We start from the raw sequence: 22,558 nt of genomic DNA, 5'->3' as shown, positions 1-22,558 counted from the left end.
GGTGGTCCATATTGATCCTTGTGTGTGTTGTTGAATATTTTCCATGTTCGGTGATGTTCTTCATGTTATGCGACATTCATGATGATGTAGCATGTTGCGGTTGATCGGGGCGTAATTCTTGGAGGTGTTTCATATTTACGGTGATTGTTTAGGACCAAAATATATCTTAGCTGACATCATTTTGGTTTCCATTTATTATTGTAGCATGTGTGATTATATTTTGGTAATGTGTAGTGTGTGGTGATCCAACCTTGAAATAGAGGTTGATGTCTTGTATAAATATATATAATAATCATTGAGAGGTATCATGCTATGTGCGAATAATGTATTAATCATTCAGTAGCAGTGAATTTGTGCGAATTTGTGTGAAGTGTGTTGCAGAAAAGATCGGACAGTGAGCTTAACCAAAACCATTCTCAAGCATGTGGAGATGCTATTTCAGCAGTTCATGATTCTCCAGATGTAATCTGAATGCTTTTGTAAGTTAGTGAGACTTCCCTAAGGGTCGTAGCCCTTCTGATTTTGTATTTTGAGCAGTGAGCTCTAGGTAGTGTGCCTAAATGCATGTGCATTCCCCATTGTAATATTTCACTTACTCCTAACAAGGTATTATCTCATTGTGGGTGTGTTCCCACTGTGGTTTTTACCTTAACTGGGTTTTCCATGTCAAAAATCTTAGTGTTGTGTGTGTTATTGATGTGGTGTTATTATATGCTTTAACTGTTCATTATCATATATGTTTTGCGGTTTAAGTTGCAGAAGATTTTGAGCAAACTGATTCATCCCCCCTCTCAGTTTGTGCATTGTTTCCAACACACCCTATGTCGGGTTTCATTCAACTTCTTAAATTTTCCAGAATAATTTGCTAAGCATTGAGTTTCCTCTATTTAGGAGAGGTTGGATCAAATTTCACAGAGCGACCATAAGGGGGAACCGAAATTAACAAGGGGGGAAGGGCATTCAATGATCGACTCACTTTCCTAATTTTAAGACATAAGGCATCAAGTTTGTCCATCACAGGGCTAGCTAAGATGGATTCCACCATATTAATCAGAGGGTCTGAGAGAACAACAAAGACTGGAGACGATGAAATATCACTGGGAACAAAGTCAAGAGTCTCCACAGAGATAGGTTTGGGGCTAGCTCCAAGGTTAGCAACCTTGTTGGGCTTCTTGATGAGGGGGTAGTTTTTCCTAATATGACCCTCTCTTCTACAGAGGAAACAAGAATTCAATCCTCCCATATATTCGGCAAGGAAGATTATAGTTTTACTGATAAGCTCAACATTGATATTGTTTGGAAATTCCTTGTCGGGTTCTAATGCCACCAACAACCTCACATTCATATGCGACAAGAGAGATGCATTCGCATCCATCAATGAGACTTTTCCTAAGTGTTATAACAAATTAGGAACATCACTCCAAAGATAAGGAGGAATATTTTTAACAGTAACCCACCTAGGGCATGACAAAGTAAGGATTTCATTTGCATTAACCGTCGGGTCTCATGAAATGGCCCTAAAATAGCTCAGCCCTATAGTCTAGAATTTCCATCGGACAACCTCCCTTTGGCTATTAGGGTTGTTGAAGAAAATAAAAAATAAGCCTTTTTGAACCATTCGACAGAAAGGAAATGAAAAACCTAACTTCTTGCTCCAAAAATTATGTAACCACAAATTCAAATAATTGCTAGAAGGCAACTTGTTCAAATCCTCATTGTACAGAGAAAGAAAAAACTCGGAAGAATCCCTCTCTATCTTCTATGATAAACAAAGTCAAAGAAGCAGAGTTAGAAAAAATCCGGATGGAGGCTACGACCGAAAGGATCTTCTGACACTTTGGGCGGAGATGGCAGAATTTATCATGAGGTACATACCCCTTGATGGCCACTATGCAAGCATATTTTCTTATCATTTTACGATCCTAAATCACTTTAGGCATGATAAAAAAAATTCCCTTCAGTTTTATTTAGTTTCTTCTCTTGAGCATGGCATTAGAAACTATGTTAAAAACAAAGAAAATCCTGTCTTGCATGAGGGGTTAATCCTCCTCATCATGGAGTATGATAAGGTGCATGAGGTTAAACCCTCCCTAGTCTTGACAAAACCTAAGCCCTTAGATAGACAAGATGTGCATGTGGTCTTAGATACATAATTTGATGAGAAGGAGGAGGGTGGAATGAGAATGGATTGGAATGAAGTCCATATGTCAGATGATTTAGAGTATAGACCCTTGGAGGATGAGGGTCCTCCTCATAAACCAACCCTCGACACTACTAGAAATAGGAAAAGTAAAAATCCACCTAGATGGGTAGCGAAAAAGTTGAAATCCCCAATTCCCCATTCCCAGAATTTGGGACCTCAGAATCTAAAAAAATAAAAAATAGGGAAAAAGGTGGAGATCCAAACTAAATGGGGTGAAGAAATTAAACTGGATATTCCCCTAATTGTGGACCTAGGGGAGAGTAAAAAGGACGAAATGGATATTGACAGGCTCTTGGTTAACTCGACTTCCAACCAGGAGAAATGTTTCCATTGGGTTATTAATGAAATTGACCTCCTGAAACAGGGCATCAAGGACATCATTAACACTTTTACTGAGAATTCAGAGCCTGATAAAGCTGAAAAGATTATGAAGTTGACTCAAAAAATTATTGAGGACATCAAGATAATGAAAATAAAGCATGAGTCTAGGATTGTGTGCCTGTAAAAAGGCATGGAGGATTTGATGGAAAACTTAGGGGACTAGTGGAGATTAGAAAATATGTTATGCTTAGCAGTGCAAAAGGCCTCAAAAGGCTCAACAAAAAAATCACAATACAGAAAGCCCAGCCTGTCAGTTCGGATCCGTTTTCATCGGTCAACTTGGACAAGAAACAGACTTCCACGAGGCACTTTACTAGGACCAGAAGCAAAAAATATGAAAAAGGCAACTCCAGATTTATTATGGAAGAGCTCGAAGAGATTACCAATAGTATGATTTAGAAGAATGTTGAGCTTATGAAAGCTCTTAGTTAATTGTTTCTGTCTTTTTTCTGTTGTAGGCTAGTTTCTTTTTGTTTGGTTTAGTGGGGAGCTTCCCGTGTTTTTGTTATTGTTTAGAAGTTGGTTAGAATTTGGTATGCTACTAGTTCCATTTTTGTTGGATTAGGGTTTTAGGTCCCTATAAAACCTGTTTATCTCAATCAAAAACTTGTTCAAATCCAAAGCCACAAGAAAAACTGATGAATCCCTAAGCATATTCTTCTATGATAAAATAACATTAGCCATTTGTGAGTTAGGGTAGATAAACATTGATGAGGTAGAGGGAACCTTACATGCTCCTTCGCCATTGCCTCCATCTTCCATCTGCTCCTCTCATGGCACAAATTTCGCCCCTTCCAAATGAGCCACTGATCCTAGTGAGAGCCTATTTGAAAGACTTTGAGCCGTCTCCCACCGAGCCCTTCAAAGCATTATGTTTGACACCAGGCGACTTCAGATCCATAAACTAGATGAAGAAAGGGCCTACATTAATGATGTGCGTGCCAAAATGGCCAGCCAACTCTTGGCCTGCACAAGGCAAGCCTCACATGAGCGACTGACCAAAGGAGTACAAAAGGCGTTAAAGTTGCAAAGTGCACCCCAAAAATTTTTTTTCTCTCAATTTCAATATATTTTCACTTATTTTTAATATTTAAATACTTATATATATATATATATATATATATATATATATATATATATATATATATATATATATATCTTGATAGATTATACATAAAAAAATGTTATTGATTATTTATTTTGAGAGCTATCTTATTAATTGGTGTGACAAGTATAGAGACAAAAAGTTTTGGTATAAATGTATTTTAAAATAGGTCAAGTTACATATCTTAATATATTTTAAATGTTAAAAATTACAAATGTTAGAATTAATTTGTTTTATTAGTATGAATAATTCAAAAGTATATTTATTTAAATATTAAGTAAATTAGTTATATCAAATATAACCTAGGTCAAACAATAGTGAATGCTCAATAAATTTAAATAAATAGTTGTAAAATTTCAATATAGATGGAAGAATACTATAAAGAAATTGAAACTAAGATGCAAGTAAACTTGAGGTAAAAGTGCAAAAGTAAAAGTAAATTGTCTCATGGAAATGAAAAGTAAACAAAATCTAGACCCGAGACATTAGATTTCCATAGTCCATTGTGTTTTTGGATTCAACTGTGTGAGCTTTTTTGGCATCAATGTTTCGGATCACACTCCATGATCCATCATCAGGAACAATATCTCGACCTCCAAATTTTTTTTATCAAAAATCAACTCCACTGTCTTCTTTCTTTTCTTTCTTTCTTAAAAGAAACAAACAAACCTACCACTCACCTTAATAATCTTATATTGGATACATGTTTTTTCTTCTACAACAATATTTAACAAAAACTTTTCAAACTCTGTTTAATATCACCATAACTATAAGATAACAATTTTCTACCTTTTTGTTGGCTCTTGCATTTTAAAAACCAAGACATGGAGACACTAGCAACACATACAAACTTTGTGACATTTATGTTGTAAACTTTGCCCACATCTTTACTAGTATATAGCATGTTTTTGATAATAGAAGTAGCCAAAAAACAAGGGGGCTGACCCATAGGAACAACAAGGAAAATAGTGGCAGAACCATTGTCTGCATAAGCACAACAGAGTTACAACCCTTTACCTCTATAAAAAACTATGATCATTCTACGTAAGTTAAGCAGCTATAAAGTAGTATTAAACAAAGTTTTAGACATATGCCACACAGGGCAATAAACATAGAAGTTCAAATAAAAACATAGGCTAATGCTATCCGCCTGTAGCCTACTAAGAGTAGACAAAAAACCAGCCTTTCACAGCATAGAGAAACCGTTTATTTTTCCCATGGCTCCTCTTGGGGAGGAGATTTCTTGCCCATTCCTTGGTGAGGAATTTAAATAGGACCTTGTAATCCTCATTGTCCTTTCCTTTACCTTTGGAAGCACTTTCCTGCATGAGGCATAGAGTGGCCGTCGAACAATGCATCACATTGAACGCGAATTTAGAAACATCATGCATTTTGGTTTCCACCGCCTCCAGTCTGCTGGTGGTATCCTGCACATTATCAGATAGGGCCTCCACTTTATTCCCTAGTTCTGCTAGATCGTTGTCATCCTCCTCTTTTATGCTACTCGCCTCCTCCACAATCATCAATTTTTCTAGTCTGAAAGTCAGGGAGGGGGAATTTGCAAGCTCCAGACTCTTTGATGTTGTGGGGCTTTCAGATGCATGGGTGGAACTAACAGAGTGTGGGGTTGGGTTAGGATGGAACAAAACCACATTATCAGTTGGGCTTGATTTCCCAATGTCATGCCAGGAGGAGGGGTCTCTCAGAGGTTTTTCCGAGGGTTTAGAGGCCTGTCTGCTTGAGCGGCGGGGGGTGTTGGCCTTGTCAATGATTTCCATGTCAGAATATATCTCCTAGATTCTAACTTTCTTGGGGGTTCTGACCTCTTCAGGGGAGTCTTTTTAATTTTTCTTGCTGCAAGAGCCAATTTCTGGCAGCTGAGGGGGGCTAGCATCCTTTTTAGTAGTAGGGTAGGTCGAAGGATTGGTATTATTCACATTCTAGATGGAGATAGAAAGGGGCAGGCATAGGGCGAGGTGGAAGTTGTAAAGGCAAAGGATGAGGCCCTAGTGAAGGATGGGGAAATCTTTACCCTTTTTCTTGGCCTCGGCAATATCTTTGATATTAGCATCCAAAGAATGCAAAAAGAAAAATGGAATGGAAATATAGTCCTTATTTCTCAAATGGTTCAGGAAAGGGAGATGGTAGTAATAGAAGATACCATACCTTCCCTCCAATGTGAAGTATTTCATCACAATGTAACAAACCTCATCCCACGGAGAAGGGAGCTCCTCCCAATTGAATTCACCTGCCCTCTTCACTAGGTTTTTGTCCTCGCGAAAGAACTGGTTCAGGCTGGTGGTATCCGTAATACAGCTTTGCTTTTTCTATTTTCTCCCCTCCATAGAAAGACTTGTCGCCTGTGCAATAACCTCTTCATTAATTTTGAAAGAGATACCCCCCATGGTAACTCTTTTGTCTTCCTAGGAATTCACAAATTGATTGGAAAGTCTTTCATCATTCCCCCATCATGCTTTCCATGAATTTATTAATGCCGCCCTCTGAACAGACGAACCACACGGCCGACTTAGCTTTAAAATCATCAACTTTATCGAGTTCCAGTCTGAGCCTGTCCCCCCCCCCCCCTTTTCATTTCTTCCAGTTTAACAGAGTAAATGTGAGACCTTCTAGCAAAATCACAGAACCCAAGCAGGGCTAAAGCAAAGTTGTAATAAAATCTGCACCGAACTTGAGATACGAGCATGCAATAATCGATGTAATTATTATCTCTTATGTCTGAGTAGATATCAAAATGAGGAAATCTACTAGAAACATGTAGACCTTCAATCCAGCCAGTATAATTTGACCTTTCCCTTCTATCGCCTTTATCACAGCTAGTTGGCTTCATCCGGGTAATAATTAGGGAATAATCATGCCCAATATTAGTACTATCATCATAAACACATCCCTTGTGAGGGTGGTGACAAGGCCTGCCATGGCTACGTGGTAGCCTGGGTCCATAATGGGCGAGATTCTCGTCCCAATTTAAAATTTGAAAATTGGCTCTCTTCATTTGAATAAGGTTAAACAAATTCCTCATTGGAATTAGGTTTTTTCCCTCTCCAAGACCACCTTGGTGGTTACTGGCAGTAGACTGGGGTCCCTCCAACATCATAAGCTATTCTGGCAGTCTTCCCACCGTCTTCATGGAGTCAGCAGCCGCATTCCCTTCTCTAAAGACATGTCAGATGGTGAAGCAATCCAGATTGGCAAGAAGGATCCTGGCATCCCTCAAAATGAACTCAACTCTCCATCCAGTAGTAGATCTCCCCCTCACCATTTTCACAATAATCTGTGAGTCTCCTTCAATTTCCAGTTGTTTAATTCCTATGGAATTGGCAAATTTCAGACCCTATAGGAGGGCCATTCCCTCCGCTTGTGTAACAATATTATTTTTTAGATTGCCTGCGTAGGCTGCCACAGTGTTCCCCAAGTGGTCACGGATGATTCCACCACCCGCCTAGCAGGCATTTTGGGCGGATCCATCAAAGTTTAGTTTAAACCAGTGGAGTTTTGGGGTTGACCATTTGGTCAATCTCCTTTTGTTTTTGGCACTGTTGTTGAAGATTTCAAACTCTGGGGGGAGCTTCCAACTTTCAGCAATTTTTTTCTCCATCCAATTAGGAGGATTGGGGGGGGGGGGGTTCCACTTTGTCATTTGTCACCGATATATTTTCTGAAATCACCTTGAAGCAATTGTGTAAGACACTTTCAGGGGGGGGTTCAATATCTCTGAAGATTTTGTTGTTTCTCTCTTTCCATAACGCCTAGAAGATGTGTGGCAGTATTTGCCTCCATAATCGGATGATGAGGGGGTGGTGGGAGGGGGGATTCCATCCATAAACAAACTACTTAATGTCATTTTGGAAGACCCAATGGAGACCACATTTCTAAAGGGTTTTATTCCATAGATGTTCAGCAAAGGGGCAGAGGACGAACAGGTAGTCAATTTAGTTTCCTCATCTACTTTACATAAGATGCATCTATTGGGGATTTGGAAGCCCCTCTTTTTTAGGTTGTCTGTGAGATTTTGCCAAGATCAAGGGCACAATGAAAAGTATAAAAATAGAGACAAAAGAATGACAAGAACAAACTATATTCTCATCAATATGAAAATGATCAACTAGATTAACCAATACAATGAATATAGGCCTGCTTATATAGGCAAGGCCATGTGGATGTACGGACACACAATCATGACATGTGGAAATGAGAAGCAAGGGTAGGTAATAAATTACTAGAGGTAGGTAGGAGAAATAATATAATATTCCACAAGAGGTGGATGACCCACCGAATGTGGAGTGTAACAGCAAAATAAGACCACAAAAGGTGGAATTTCTCCTACAAGCTAGATATCCCTATGTGCACACTTCCCTAAGTGTCTCAAATCCAAACTATGAAGGGATGCATTATCCTAAGTTAACTTAAGTAAAGTGTAATAATATCCATAATGAATATTTATTTACACCTACACCCCCCCTTAAGTGCAACTTAGGGGAATGAAGACTCAAGTCAACAATGCAAGATGAGTCTCGGCTACTAGGCCATGATAGGTACCCATGTACAATATGCAAATGCAAGCAAAACTATGCAATGCAATCTCTCACAAACGGAGAAAGGGAGAAAACCCAGTGGGGAAAAACTCCCCCACAAAAGAGAGATGAAAGTACAAAAGACTCTCAAAGAAGAAGGACAAAACCTCAAAGAGGAAAATGTCCCCCCATAAGAGAGGAAGGAGAAGTCAGCTGACCCCCCCTAATGACACATCCCGCACCCCCAAGAGAGCTCAGAACTACTGGAACTTACTCTCGATGAAAGGTTTGGTGAATATGTCTGCAACCTGCTCCGCTATAGGACAATACTGCAAATCAATGACCTGCTCCTGAATCAACTCTCGGATATAGTGCATATGAATCTCGATGTGTTTGGTCTGCTGGTGCTGGGCTAGGTTCTTCAAGATAACAATAGCACTCTGATTGTCACAATGTAGAATTGTCAGTTGTGGAGTGCTGAACCCAAACTCTGTGAGAATCTGCTGAATCCAAATGGTCTCAGTTGATGCGTTAACAACGCCTTGATACTCAGCCTCAGTCAAAGAGAGAGCAATAGCATGTTTCTTCTTGCTCTACCAACAAATGGGGCCTGAACCAAGGTGAAAACTGTAACCTGAAGTAGACTTACGATCATCAAGATCACCAACCTAATCGAAGTTTGTGTAACCAACCAAGCGAAGTCCTATGCCTGCTGCATAGTGAATCCCATAGTGATGTGTACCCTGGATGTAATGAAGGATACGTTTGGCAGCTTTCCAATGAAGCTCAAGTGGTTCCTGCATGAAGCGGGAAACCATGCCAACTGCAAATGAAATATCAGGGCGTGTATGAATCAAGTAGATGAGACTACCCACAAGATGATGATACAAAGTGGCATCAACTAGTGGAGAAGAGCACTGAGCCTCAAGCTTGACTCCTGAAAGAAAGGGAGTCGGTGCAGGCTTACAATCAGCCATATGAAAGTGTGCAAGTAGATCAAGAGCATACTTGGGCTGTGATAGTGTAATCCTGGAAGGTGACTATGAAATATCTATCCCAAGAAAGTCATGCAAAAGACCCAAGTCAGTTGTAGCAAATTCATCATGCAAAGCATATTTGACCCTGCTAATGATGGATGTGGTACTCCCTGTAATTATCAAATCATCAACATAGAGCACAAGTATCAAGTGAGAGTCATCTTATCCCAAAATGTAGACATTTAGATCAGAATGACACCTGGTGAACCCTACTGAGAGAAGAAAGGAATCCATCTTGGCATACCAAGCCCTGGGGGCCTTCTTAAGGCCATAGAGAGATTTCCTTAGTCTACAAACCAAGGAAGTCTCCTGGATGAAACCCTGCGGCTGCTCCATATAAATCTCCTCATCAAGGTCACCATGAAGAAAAGCACTCTTCACATCCATCTGATGTACAACCCAACCATGAGCTGTAGCAATAGAAAGTGTCAAGCGAATGGAGTTCATCTTAGCTACGAGCGCAAAGGTCTCAATATAGTCAACGCCTGGAACTTGAGAGAAACCTTTCACAACAAGTCAAGCCTTATACTTATCCACACTACCATCCATTGCAAACTTGGTTCGATAGATCCATTTACATCAAACCATATTTCTCCCCTTAGGGAGATGGACTAAATCCCATGTGGTGTTCCTTATCAAGGAACTATACTCTTCCTCCATAGCTTGGTCCCACTCAAGAACCGTTGATGCTTCCCGAAATGTCTGTGGATCAGAAGTGGTAGCAATGAATGCATGTGGTAGATCCTGATGTTGTGATCAAGTCTTCTATGTATCTAAAGGATCCCCAACAAGAGAACCCATAGACTCAATTGTCTCTCGAGCCCAATGAGGTCTAGGTGGCGATGGAGAATAAGGCTCCTCAACTACAAGTGGACCCTGCGGAGGTGTAACCCTGCGAGTCAGAGTTGAAGGAGTCTCATCATCTGAATCACTAGCATCACTATCCATAATGGAGGAAGGTGGAAGAGGTAGAGAGGCTAAGATAGGAGAGCTTTCCTCAAAATGAACACTCCTCTCAATGAACACCTCATGTGTCTCAGGATCCATCAATCTATATGCCTTAACACCCTCAGGATATCCAACAAATATGTAAGGCTGACTCTGAGGTTCCAATGCCTTGCATTTCTGTGGAGGTATGCAAGCCCATACTGGACACACAAAGACTCTGAAATGTCTCACAATCGGTTTCCGACCAGCCCAAGCCTCAGAAGGAGTAATACCTTGCAAAGCTTTGAGAGGAACCCGGTTCTGGATGTGTGTGGCACAACTGATAGCCTCTGCCCAAAAGGTGGGATCAAGAGAATGTGCATGTATCATACATCAAGCCATTTCTTTGAGAGTTCTATTCTTGCGCTCTACAACTCTATTTTGTTGTGGAGTGTATGCAACAGAATGCTGAATATCAATCCCCTCAAATGTACAAAAATCCTCAAGTCTCTTGTTCACATATTCCCTTCCATTATCTGTATGAAGAATCTTGACCACTTTCCCAGATTGCTTCTCCACACGAGTCTTGAAGTCCTTAAATCTGTCAAATACTTCACTCTTATGAATGAGAAAGTAGACCCAAGTGAAGTGGGAGTAGTCATCAATGAAGGTGAGGACATAGCGGGCCTTGCTAATTGAAGGTGCTAGAAATGGACCTCCTACATTGCTGTGAACAAGTTGAAGAACTTCCAAAGCTCTCCAAGCTTTCCCCTTATCAAACTTCTCCTCGAGATGCTTTCCCATGGAACTACCTGAACATACACCCTCTGAAAAACTGACTTGAGGTAGACTTGTGACCATGTCTTTAGTGCTAAGCTGCTAAAGATAGCGGTAGTTGAGGTGACCAAACCGCTCATGCCATAGGTTACTTTCTGAATTTGAATGAGTAAGCAAGGCCCTAGAAGAAAAACTTGGCACAAAGTGGGAGAATGAATAAAGCCTTGAGTTTTCATTGACTTGTCCCACTGCAACCAAGGCATCATCATCAAGTTCCTTTACCACAACTGAATCTGGTGTAAACTCAACCTTTTTCCCATTCCCCCAATGAGTGATTTGGTAGATAGAGAGAAGGTTGTTAGACAAGTTAGGAACATAGAGAACATTTTCAAATGATCCATCATCCATGTCAACTGAACCTTTCCCTCCAACCTCTACTTGTGTATCATCACCTATGTAAATGTGAGGTACCTTAGATGACTCCAATGAAGAAAATTGCTCCTTTGTAGAACCCATGTGATATGAGGCACCCGAGTCAAGTATCCACTGTTGTGAAGAACCCGTTGTAGCCACAAATGCTTGCCCTTTATCCTTAGAATGTGAGGAAGAGGAAGGAGATGAATCCTTCTTTGTGTAGGTGGATGGCAAGTTGATGTTGTTTTTCTTAAGAAGATTAGTTAACTCATCAACTTGCTTTGTGTGGCATCGATGCTCATCATGACCATACTTCTTGAAATATGCACAAGTTGGTTTATCCTTCTTAGGTGGTGTCCCCTTCTTGGAAGAGGATGAAAATTTGCCTTGTGATGGAGAGGATGATTGTCCTTTTTCCTGTTGTGTCTTTGACTTATATTGCTTCTTCTTGTTGTTGGAATCTTTGCCTTGACTTCCTTGATTCCCTTGATTAGCCACCAAAGCCTGAGACTTTGAAGACTTGAGAAGCCCCATGTTCAACAACTTAGATTGTTCCAATATCAACATTTATTTGAAAGCATCAAATGAAGGCATAACATAGGAACTCCCCACTGTCAAACGATGAGTTTGGAAGCTAGATACAAATGCTGCATATTCTAGTGCAAGCTTGTCCAACAAGTTGATTATCAACTGAGCATCCTTTTTGTCAATTCCACAATCCTTAATCTTTGCTCTTAGCTCATTTGATTTTGTGACATAATCTTGGATTGTATCAAAAAATTTGGGATCCAAGTTGGTGAGCTCATTGTCAATCTTATAACCTTTGATTTCATCAACTTGACCATACAATTTCTGAAACATATCCCAAGCATCTTTGATTGTAGTACACTTCTCAATATGAAAGATGAGGTCATTTGATACAAACTTGCACAAAGTTCCAAGATCCATGCAATTCTTAGTGAGCCATTCTAATGGAGCATTAGGATCAGCCTTAGGATGAGGTGGTGTTGCTATTGTTCCATCTATGTAATGCGTGAGACCTTTTTCCATTAATTTGCTCCATACTTTAATTTTCCATGATGCATAATTATGTGGAGTTAAAGGTGGAAATTTATGAGGATTCATTGAAACAAAAATGAAAGATCACAAGAAAAGAGAGGCACAATCACACAATACACCCCCCCCCCCTCCAAATTCACTCAATCAAAGAACCCCCCTGGTGCAGGAGCACCCTGAGCACAATGATTTCAAGGGTTCATATGATGATACAGGGAATTGGAGGAAGCTAATGAGACCTATGAGGTCATTTTTAAATGTAAATGGGCCATTAGTGCTAATCAATGTAATGAAAAGATGAAACGATGTAAAATTGTCAAAATTGGCAAAATAGGCCTAAAAAGGCTAAATTTGGGTTTTGAGGGTAGAATAGATAAATATGATGAATAAATGATGTAATAACATTTAAAAGGTCATTTAATGACTATTTGAGTGGTTTGGGGTGATTAGATTTCAAATTGTCAATCTTGACAACTTTTGAGCAACTTTTGTTGCAAAATGTTGCAAAAATGCAAAAAAGGGTAGTTATAGGTGGTTATTAGTTACATTTCGGCCTTAGAAGGCTTGGAGAACTATAAAATGATGTACTTAATCCATTTTAAGGGAGATATTGGATGTGGAGGTCAAGATTTGAGAAGTGGAGCAATAAAATTGTATTTTTCCTTGTATTTTCTAAGTCTTCAACGTATGATAGACTGAAATTTGTTCATTTGAAAATTGATATGCATTTGTTTGATTAAGTGATCTTACTGGGATGAAAGTGAACTGAACTAAGAGTACTTTTGTTTTTATTTTGTGCAATTTCATTATCATTTGTGGAAGATATTGACATTTGTTTCAAAACTGTCAAAACCCTTACTAAGGCATCCAGTGGCCTCATAAATGTAATAAATTTTTTTAGATGTTTTTCCAAACCCCATTTTGGGTAGGGATGAGGGTAAGGATGTATTTTACCTATCCATGGTGTGTGCAGGGTTCCATGATGGATTTGGCACGTGCTTCATGAAGGTTTCAGACTGAAAAACAGTTAGATTTGGGGTGTGATTGCAACAATCTTGATGCAAGGGCAATATCTCATCACTGAACCGTTGGATGTTCTTAAATTTTGGATATGTTGTTGAGGGTTAAAATTTGGAAGAATCTCACCGAATGAGTAAATAATGTTTTGTTCAAAATTTATATATCTCTGAGTACGGGTCTATCAAGAAGGACAACAAGAAGGTATATTTTGTTTATTTAGTTTCAAAGTTGTGTTTAATGGTTCAAAGGAGTATGTATGGAAATGGATAGAGCCTAAGGGGATGTGTGAGTGTCTTGAGTACATTGGGAATGTGTGAAACCAAAGGGAGAGAGTTTTCTGAGTTGTTTGGTCAACAAATATTGTCATTTATGCTTTTGACTATCCTAAAACAGTGAGATAGTGTGTTGGGGGTGTTATTCTAGTATGTGGAGAGTAGGGGATCAGAGGTGATGTGTTTAACCAATGAGAGGTCTTGAGGAATGAGTTGTGTGGGTGTGGGTAAGATTCCTTAGGTGTTTGGGTAAGATCCTCCTACCCTATGCACCACCCCCCCAAAAGTGATGATTTGGCACTTTATACTTAGTGCGTGTACAATGGGCCACTTGCAAAAAATGACAAAGTGGACTTCTGATTTTAATTTTACAATTGCCTCAATAAGGCCAAAAGAGACTCAAACTAATAGTGTAAGAGATCTAAACTAAGATCCAGGTAATTTACAAGTACCAAATAGGTCAAATAAGACCAATATCTGAAAGTACAATTTCCACTTAAAATCTCTAAAATCTGATCATAGATTATGAAAGTAGATGAAAAAAAATGCACTTTCAAAAAAAATGGCACCTGAAAAGAAGGTTGTATGAGCTCAAACGAGGCCTTTGAAGTTGCAAAATGGAGGATTAGGCAGGTACAACTAAGAGAATCTAAAAATTTCGAAAAAATTGTGCACCAAAACTAGAAAATAACCACACCACTACGAAGAGCACGAAAAATTAGCCCGAATAAAAAAAAAATTGCACCAAAAAAAAAGCAAAATTTAGCAAGTTATGGGCCTCCAAAGTTGACCCAAAAATCCAAACTGCTCAACGGAGAGGAGTCTAAAATTTTTCAAAGAAAATGCTGACTAGGCACTGACTGGGCACTGACTGTGCACTGTTGACTGGGTAGAAGGTACAGATCCCAAAAATAATTTTCATTTAAAAAAAATAAAAAAAAAAAAAAAAATTTCAAACTAGAAAATAATTTTTTTTTTGAAAAAAAATCCGAAAATTTTGTACCGTACCGCTTGAATTGGGCAGAAAATTTCTTCCACACCCAAAAATCGATTTTCGCCAAAATAGGTTTTTATGGAAACGACCTCCCAGACGCAATGGTGAGGTTGAAAATGCTCTAAGATGCCTTCAAAAAACATAGTCCCTCAGATCCAAAAATAGAAGCCTTCCACGATGTCTCCAAAAACCAATCATTGAAGCCCCAATGACTCTAATACCATGTGAGATTTTGCCAAGATCAAGGGCACAATGAAAAGTATAAAAATAGAGACAAAAGAATGACAAGAACAAATTGTATTCTCGTTAATATGAAAATGATCAATTGGATTAACCAATACAATGAATATAGGCCTGCTTATATTGGCAAGGCCATATGGATGTACGAGCACACAATCATGACATGTGGCTCAATGAGAAACAAGGGTAGGTAAGAAATACTAAGGTAGGTAGGAGAAATAATATAGTATTCCACAAGAGGTGGATGACCCACCGAATGTGGAGGGTAACAGCAAAATAAGACCACAAAAGGTGGAATTTCTCCTACAAGCTCTATCCCTATGTGCACACTTTCCTAAGTGTCTCAAATCCAAACTATGAAGAGATGCATTATCCTAAGTTAACTTAAGTAAAATGTAATAATATCCATAACAAATATTTATTTACACCAACATTGTCCAAGGTTAGGGTTTTACCATGTATTACAGACCACCAAAAGAAGTTGATTTTGGGGATTAGTTGGGAGTTCCATATCTTCTTCTAGCACTCAACATCACATAGCATGTTGCTTATGCATATCTCTATAATTATTTGATATCCTATACCATTATAACAAAATAGTTACTAACATTTGGCAAGAACTTCGCTACATTGCAGTCTTGTTTACTAAGAATTTGATTTGCTAATTAGATTTTAAATTTTATTTATATCATTCTTATGCTTTTTTTTAATATAACTTAGGTTTTTAATATTGATAAAATAATATATCATAGTTTCTAAAATATTTACACTTTAAAAAATTTAAAACATAATTTAAAACAAGTGTCACATAGTTGTGAGTACTTGTCGTCATAGTATTGCAATAAAATTATTTGTTCTAATTTTTAATTATTATAATTTTGAATTGTAATAAAAAGAGTTATTTTAATTTTGAATTATTATAATTTTGAATCATTGTTATTTTAAAATTATATTAGTATAATTATTGTTAGAGTAATCTTTTATTAGCTAATAATTATTTATTTAATTATTAGTCTATTATACTCTATGCTTAAGCTAAACTTAGGAATCTTATAATTCTTTAGGGTTTTCTCCTTTAGGGTTTTGAGTATCCTCTTATAAGGATTCTCTCTTTGTATTTTAATAACAGCTGTAATTATTGAATTGCATTCTTATTGCACAATCAATATGACTCCTCTTTTTTGGATCTCTGAATTTTGGCCTCCATAGCTATTTTGCTTCTCTCTTTCTGTGATAGGTTTGTATGCAGGTGATCTTTGGGAGCTGTAGAGTTGATTTTTCCTCAACTTCAATATGGTATCCGAGCTCCAAATCTGTAAGCTCATGTTCTCTTCATGAGAGATTTTGGGCCTTGTTCTTCAGATCTATGTATTCGGGGGTTTGTGCAGTTTTTTTTTTCATTTCTAGGGGTAGCTGCTTTTTTGGTACATCTTGGTGCTAAAAGGATGATATAGTAGGATTAAGAAGGCTAATTCCATGAATTTTGATATATAATTTTCCTATTTTCGGTGACAGGGGCATCTGGGACATGATTTTTTATTGGCACATTTTTCGAGGCATGAAAATCCGTACGACTATACCTGCAAATGCATCATAAAAGTTTTCTTTACCCTCTTTATGCCCTATAAGAGGGGTTTTTTTTAATTTTGGCCGTAACTTGGTCATACAGAGGCGCTTTTTCAAAAACCTTATATGATCGAAAATCTCTTTCCGAGCTCTATCTAGATCTAGAGGTTTGAACTTTTGATTTTGCTTTTTGATGATGTATTTTGCTGTCAAAGCTAGAGGTTCCTTTTTTCACTCCAAGAGACATAACTTGAGCATCCGAACTCTTTTTTTAGAAAACTTTATATCATTGGAAAGATTGTTTTGTGTTGTTTCCATTCATATTATTTTTCTTTCCAGATTCTTCTCGAGGTATATTTTATTCAGTTTTTTGCTTTTTAGCACTCTGGTGAATATCTTAGATGTTTTAGGTCCTGAGATCTCTTTCTTTGAGTAAGATGTCTCATCTTTGGCTGTTCTTTTTGTTTCTAGTCTTTTGTCTTTTCTGACCATTGTAGCATTTTATTTATGAAAACACACTGAGATAAAGTGTCATCATGCATTGTATACTTGGGATCTTGCACATCTTGTGCCTTATTATACATGCACTAATTATAAAGTGTCATGGGGGGGTCGATTTTTGCCTTTGTTTGCCATCTACCTTTGTCACGTGAGTGTTCCTTCCATGATATTAGCCTCATGATGTGTGTCAAGTGAGTGTTCCTTCCACGACACTATGTACTTTCTCTACACCTTCGATGTTCCTAATTTTTTGTCACGCAGTTCTTATTGGCCATTCTTTTTAGTGTACTTGTCCCTCTCCCTTTTCAGCATTATGTGGAGGTTTGTCCTATTGTTCTAATGCTTCCTTAGTTCAATTGACCATCTCTTCAGGCTTTGGTGTTTCATGCCATCTGTATCTTCGAGTTCAGTTGTTTTCTTTTGTTTGTCATCTGATTTGAGTAGTGTCATTTGAGGGCACTCATGTAGATTACAGTCTTCTCTACCTGGTCATGTTCTATTAGCAGTTACTCTTTGACAGTGTTTGCAGCTATTTCATTCTTCAGTGGTATTCTTCTCTTCTTTTTGTTCCTATCTTCTGGAACACTCTTGTTTGGAGGCTTCTTAGTCCTTCACTTGAGCTTTCATCTCTTCTTGGAGAGGATTTTGTTCCCACAAAGTTTTTTCATTTTTCTCCACTTTTTAAAGATTTTATTGTACTTGGGTACCTCATCATGCCTAGTTGTCGGGACCCATTGTTGTTTTCCTACATTTTTTACATGCTTTTTTAGTCCTTAGTTGTTTTTTAGCTACTCCCTAAGTTCATCTTAAGGGCGTGTTAGAGTAATCTTTTATTAGCTAATAATTATTTATTTAATTATTAATCTATTATACTCTATGCTTAAGCTAAACTTAGGAATCTTATAATTCTTTAGGGTTTCTCCTTTAAGGTTTCGAGTATCCTCTTATAAGGATTCTCTCTTTGTATTTTAATAACAACTGTAATTATTAAATTGCATTCTTGTTGCACAATCAATATGACTCCTCTTTTCTGGATCTATGAATCCTGGCCTCCATAGCTATTTTGCTTCTCCCTTTCTGTGATAGGTCTGCATGCAGGTGATCTTTGGGAGTTGTAGAGTTGATTTTTCCTCAACTCCAATAATTATATTTATGTAATATTAACTACAACTCTTATTTTAATTAAATAATATAAATAATTATAATATAATACAAATTTAATCGTGAATATATTTATAAGTATTTTCATAAAAAAAAAATTATATTAAATATCGAGAGACCAAAATAAGGAGAGTTTATACAAAAATGAGGATGGGAGGCAAAGCTTCAACCATTAACCAGTGGGATTATTATCCTACTAAACAAAGACAACCTCCTACAAAAAAAAGAGTTACGAGAGAGAGTATATACAATGAACCATATACATCAACTAGAGGCTACTGGACACCTATTACAGAATCTCATCCTGGTTTTCCATCCATGTTGTCCATCCTTGTGGCCCTTCCATCCACACCACCTTCTTGCGCTCCAGGACCTGGGTAAACATTTCAAGCTTATCAAAGTAGGGACCTCTGTTGTCCTTGAGTTCCTTGATCAGTTTCTTTAGAGCCTCATCGAATGCAGTCTGGTTCTCCGCAATTCTAGCCCATTCAAAGTCATCCTTCATCTCATATATGAACATGGTTGCTCGTCCATCCCTAAGGAAACGCAACAGCTTCTCCCTCTCAACATTCATCAAAAAACATACCTACACAACAATTTTATAACGTGTGAGTTTCTTAAAAAACCCAGTAAGAGTCCTATCAGTACCTTGGAATTTTTCCTCATTTCTAAGCTTCCAAATAAACCAAAGTATGAAAGAAGAGAGAATTTGCCAAAATAGGTTAGCATCCTTCTTGAGGCCATGAATGAATCCAACAATAATATCAAGAGTACAAACATGTTCAGTAATGGAAATTCCAAACATCAGCCAGACCTCTCTGGCAAAAATGCAGTCAAAAAAGATGTGCTGCATAGTCTTAGGCTTCCTACATACAGAGCATAGGTCGAAGGCAACAATGTTATTCCTAATAGGCAGTCTATCCAAAATTAGTTGCCACCTGAAGCATTTGATTTTAGGCGGGATGGGGTACTTCCATAGTTTCTCAAATGTTTTCTGCTAGGCAGATGTATTAAGGTCAACATACCAGAGGGAGTTAATATGATTGATCACCGTGGTATCATGAGTGAGCAGTTTGTAGATAGACTTGGCTTTGACCTTGGAGAGGAGGGAGCCATCCTTCCATCAAAATGAGAGGTATCTGTGAGCATCTACATTAGTGTTCCTAGGAAGATCTAAACAAGCACAAGCATTTTTAATCATATTGTAGGTTCTCTTATGCGAGGCAGGGAGGCCAAACTTATTGCTAAGGTCCTCCCAGCTAATGAGATTATCATGTTCCAAGATTTCCATGAGGTATTTAATGCCTTTATTATACCAATTCCTAGCAGAGTAGCCTTGGGTTAAAGCGAGGGGTTTAGAGTTATGGTAGAGATTCCACCATATTGACCTTTCCCCATGTAGAGTATTATTACAGTCAATATTAGAGTTGGTAATAAGTTTACGGACATGCACCCAGGCTTTCCAGATGGATTTAAACACCCAAGTTCCTTGAACAGACACAGAGAATCCGCCTGCTATCAGATCACTAAAGGGGAGGGCTTTCCAAGATTTGGCAGACTTGGGGATGCCATTTTGTATGTTATTTCTGACAAGGATCTTCCAAGGTTCTTGTCCTTCCAGGGCATGAAATGTCCACTTGGCAGCCAGGGAAACTCCTTGCATTTTGAGATCCTTAAGTCCTAGCCCACCAAGTTTCTTATCTATGTGGCACCAAAGCCATTTGACCGCGTGGGCCTTTCTTTTACCCTTACCATCAGACCAAAGGAAGCGCCTAATAGATTTTTGGATCTCATAAACTTGGTAGTTACTGAACATCCAGACAGAGGAGTAGTAAAAACTATAGGAGGAGAGGATTTTTTGGTAGACTCAGATCCTACCAGCTAGGGATAGAATCCTATTTTCCCATTTATTAAGTTTTTTGTCAATCTTTTCTTTGACCCAAATCCACATATCCTTGAGAGAGGGAGAGACAGAAAAAGGGATACCGAGGTACCTGACTATTTTATTGGGTCCTCCCCATGAGTATCCAACCTGTTGAAGCCAATCCAGGGGTTCCTCATTCCACCCAAGCAGGATAGACTTGGAATTGGAGATACAAGCACCAGAGGCTCTACCAAAGGTTGCAAGCTTTTGATTGAGGGAGTCAATGTTATGCTTAGAGAGCTCCAGGAAGAGCGCAGTGTCATCAGCAAATTGTATGTTAAGCAATTCAGAGTCATCTGGTATCTTAATGCCATGAACTTTAGGGGATAGGGTATCATCTCTTAGGAGGTAAAAGAGGGCGTCTGAGGCAATGAAAAACAGAGCAAGGGCGAGGGGGTAGCCCTGTCTAATGGATCGAGAAAGAGGAATGGACTGGGAAAGTGATCCATTAACTTCAACCAGGGTGGAGGCATCTTTGAGGAGAATTTGGACACATTTATAGAACTCGCTAGGGAAACCAAAGGCTTTGAGCATCATGAGGATGAAGTCCCATTCCACCCTATCATAGGCCTTCTCAAAGTCTACAAGGAACATGGCAGTATCTTGATTTGAAGTTTTGGCCCATTCCATAGATTCCCAGCTAGTGACAAGGTTCTCCAAGATATACCTCCCTTTAATGAATCCTGTTTGGGTAGAGTAGATGAACTTGGGAAGGATCTTCTCAAGGCGAGAGGCTAGCGCTTTGGCCAAGATTTTATAAGAAATGTTGAGGAGAGTAATTGGCCTCCAGTTTTTTATGAGGGCTTTGTCCCCATCTTTTGGGATAAGTTTAACAATGCCCCTATTGATGGACTCCCCAAGGGTGCCACTATCAAATGCTTTGGTGTATATGTCATAAAGGTCTTTGGTAACCCACTCAATATTGGTTTTGTAAAACTTAGCAGGAAGTCCATCGGGGCCTGGGGCCTTATCATCCTTGAGGGCTTTAATGGCATCAGCAATTTCTGTCATAGAGATTTTGATCTTGAGAGGAAGAGCTTCAACCTCAGAGATTCTTTTTGGGATAATGTTACTGCACCTATTTCTAGCCTCTTTTGAGGCTTCACTATATTCCAAGGTAAAGAGGGTTTTATAAAACATTTCAAAAGCATCTTTGATCTCATTGATGTTCAGGAGTTCCATATCCTCAACTATGATTCTGTGAATTTTTTCTCTATTTTGTTTTTGTTTAAGGAGATTGAAGAAAACTTTAGAGTCTTTATCTCCGAATTTGAGCCAATGATTACGTGCTCTGATGAGGGCACCCTTGATTTTGACCTGTTGATGTTTCCTAAGAATGTCTCTAGCCCGAGCTACCCATTCCACCAAGACAGAGGAGGAAGGATGTAATTGTATTTCATGCTCCAAGGAGTGGAGCTGCTTAGTGAGATTTTTTTCCACAAGCCTGAGATCCTTGGCTTTCTTCTGGCCTATAGTTTGGAATATTTTTTGCCAAGAGGAGACATTTTTGTTCCATCTGAGGGTGTGGGATTGGGGATGTTGAGAGTGCATGTTAAAGAGTCTAACCATTTTAATGGCAGTTAGGGCATCCTTGTCGTTTAGCAGGGAGGTATTAAGGATAAACTTCTTATTGAGAGGATTGCTGTTAGGGATGGAGTTCCTAGTATTGATGACAACAATGCTAGGGAAATGGTCAAATAAGATTACTGGCAGAACAACCACCAAGTTCCCCAAGTGGTTAGGGGAGAAGGAGAAGAAATTTTTATTAACATAGAACCTGTCTAATCTGGAGTAAATTCGGCTGGGGCCTTGCTGAAAGTTGCACCAAGTGTACCATAAGGCAGATGATTCAGATTTGCTGGCCTCAAGGGGGTCAAATAGTTGCATCCGTTGTTTAAATCTATTCCAGTGAGGTTTCTCTTGGCACTTCCATTCGAAAGGGATACCCCTGGTCTTATCATCTTGGTTTTCAATCATGTTAAAGTCTCCAGTCATGACCCAGGGGATACTTGGAAGGGTTGCCAGCCAATTCCAGAGGGACACTCTTTCCCTATGATCATTAGGTGCATATATAGAACATACCCCAAAATAGGAGTCTTTGATATCCAAGGAGGCCCAAGCCACTTTGTTACAAGGGGAGATGCCCCTATCCCTAATGTGATTTTCCCACTTAGGGTTAATGAGGAGACCAACTCCACCCTTTCCCTTAGGATGATTGGTGCATATTTTGATCGCATCTCTCCAAATAAAATCAAGTGCAGTGTCAAGGGAGAACTCAGCATATTTAAGCTCTTGAGGCATCAAGAAATCTAGATGTTTATGACAATTCAGAAACCTCTTAATAACAAACTTTCTATCAGGCGACTCCAAGCCTCTAATATTCCATGAGATGTATTTCATGAGAAAAGGGGATTAAGAGGGACTGTTTGGGAGACCATTTTGATCTCC

This window comes from Cryptomeria japonica, chromosome 8 (genome assembly GCF_030272615.1).
Source record: "Cryptomeria japonica chromosome 8, Sugi_1.0, whole genome shotgun sequence".
Classification (NCBI taxonomy): Eukaryota; Viridiplantae; Streptophyta; class Pinopsida; order Cupressales; family Cupressaceae; genus Cryptomeria; species Cryptomeria japonica.
The sequence above is the reverse complement of the archived record's forward strand: the minus strand, read 5'-3'. Positions refer to the sequence as shown.